The sequence below is a fragment of the Psammomys obesus genome, unplaced genomic scaffold, assembly GCF_907164565.1.
Source record: "Psammomys obesus unplaced genomic scaffold, mPsaObe1.curated_primary_1811, whole genome shotgun sequence".
Lineage (NCBI taxonomy): Eukaryota > Metazoa > Chordata > Mammalia > Rodentia > Muridae > Psammomys > Psammomys obesus.
In genome coordinates this window covers 4,595,240-4,597,576 of record NW_026590809.1, presented here as the reverse complement: position 1 = coordinate 4,597,576, position 2,337 = coordinate 4,595,240, and the positions used below count along the sequence as shown (strand labels likewise).

General features: G+C 41.8%; 1 long non-coding RNA gene across 1 annotated transcript in view; it reads left to right on the top strand.

Annotated features, from left to right (window-relative positions):
* LOC129678321 (uncharacterized) overlaps positions 1-918 on the top strand; it is a 31,225-nt gene extending 30,307 nt beyond the window's left edge. The window contains exon 4 of the long non-coding RNA XR_008720347.1: positions 745-918. This is a non-coding gene — a long non-coding RNA (uncharacterized LOC129678321). The remainder of the gene's footprint in view (positions 1-744) is intronic.
* The last annotated feature ends 1,419 nt before the right edge of the window (positions 919-2,337 follow it).

Sequence of the window (2,337 nt, the reverse complement as noted above, 5' to 3'; positions counted from 1 at the left end):
AACCAACCAACCAACCAACCAACCAACCAACCAACCAACCAACCAACAAACAAACTTGCCTACTTTGAGTTTGTTCTCTCTATTTTGTTATTGCTCTTCAAGATGTGAGCTTTTGGCTTCCCGCTCTGTTGCCTGCCCTGCCTGCTACGTGCTGCCATGGCTTCCCTGCCCTTCAGACCCTATCTCTCTGGAAACTTTTTTCTCTAAGTTTTTTTGTTTTATCACAGCAGCAGAAAACTAACTAATACACTCTGCCTCCATTATTAGGAGCTGGCCTAGCTCCTAATTATGGAATGACCTAGGATATAACAGAGGGACAGTTCAATTGGGAAACCCATCAGAGAGTCAGAAGTAAGCCTGTATATGGCTGGAGAGGCAGCACTTACCTAGGAATAGTTGGCTTTGGGCAAGCTGACAGGGTGATGGGCCTGGGTGGGAGACAGCTGGGGACACTGTGCCCTATACCAATACCATTGTGATTTTAGATAAGGCCAATAAAGGACAAATAACATTGGGCCCACTAGAGGCCGCACTGCTGAATCGGCTAGTCTGGTTGCTCTTGTCTTGAGGGGAAACCAAGACTGCAGGGAAATTTCTTTGTGAACCCTGGCCAGTGAAGCACAGCCTGACAGTCTGTTGTGTCATCTTTTGGAAGAACCAGGTATTACACATCTTTAAAGAACAACACAATACTTTCTTTTCATGTTGACTGTTTCTTATCTTCATCTTGATTTATCTCTAAAGGCCTTGTGTTATCACAAGAGAGAAAGATGTCATTCATGATGCTAAGTTGTAAAATTATCTCTCCTGCTGCTGGGCATCTTGATGGCGTGGCACGGGCAAGCCTAATCTTGCAGTGTCCATCAGCGATTAGACTGGACCCATAAACAGGAACACATGCTGACACTGATGTACTCGTTGGAACAGGTAGGTACTTCTTTAAGGAGTGTTAGAGCCTTGTTTCCTCTCTTCCCCCGTATACTGTGTATGGGAGAAGCTGGGGGAGGACAAGAAAAAATAAGCATAAGCCAAAGACAGACTTGAAAAATAAGCAGTGACATCTGGCAAATGACTTCCTCCCACGTACATAGGAAGGACTCTTCAGGGCAGCTAATGAGAAGTGTTTTTCTTGGCTTAATGTCCGTGAGGTCTGTGAATGAGGTTCTTGGCTTAATGTCTGTGAGGTCTGTGAATGAGGTTTGCCTGGGTTCCTGTTTCTCCTGGTGCTGGACCTAGGGCTGATGCTCACAGCCATTCCTTACCCTTCTCAGGCCTCAGAGGTTTACTTGTTGTCAGAAGATGCTTCAGTATTAAAGATCATATAGTTCTTCATTATTTAAAATGCTGTTTATACTGTCAAATGAATTCTATTATTTATGTTAGAGAGGTATAGACATGAATTTCTTCAGTTAACAGAGAGAACATTCAGTTTCAATTCTAACAGTTTAGTATGTTACCCTACGCACACCAGGGTAACATACGTCCTCTTTAATTTCTTGGTGTACAGATATTCACATGAAATGATTAATGATACATCAATCTAGAATTATATAACCTTCCATTGAATATTACATCCCTAGATTTACAAAGGGCACCTTCAAGCCTTTTCTTACTAGGCTGGATCTATTTTTCTTTGTCAGAGAAAGAAGAAAAAGTATCTTAGATACTAGGAAAATAAATAAAACTAAAGTTTATAAAATAGAAAAAATTGGAGGTTTTGGGGGGTTTAAATCACATAGTGACACATTCCTGATTTTGTGGAACTCTAAAACAAAAGATTAGAAAATGATTTTTTTATATTGTAGTTACTATCTTAAGATACAGATAGCAAAGCTTGCAAATTCTATTGTGGGAATTCTGTGACTTATTGTTTCTTAGTGCAAAGGGGATGTGGTGATGTGTTCTCTGTTAGGAGACAAAAGGCTGAATGTTGACTCCCACTCCCCGCATTCCCACCTCACTTCTTTACCGTCCTTTATTGCTCAATCGTTACCCTTTATGAAAAGCAGCTGTAGGCAGAGCAGGCTACATGTGGAGTGATTCTGCCTTATGTCATGAGAGCTGTGAGTGTCCCGCTTTCAGGGTTTTTATGACAATGCTGGGGATTTGTTTTGTTTTGTTTTGATCTTTAGGTATAAGCTTTTCACTCAGAGAGATCATGTTCTTTGAAGCCATGTACTTCTTGATAAATGACTCTGGGCCACTTTTGTACCCATGATCAACAAGGAAAAGAAAAGTCCCTGGATTCCCAAAGAGGGAAGTTACATGAGCAGTGGTTATCTGAATGCCAACAGCAAGGAACTCAGCTGCCTGTGGGGAGCCCTTCCCAGCAGCCCG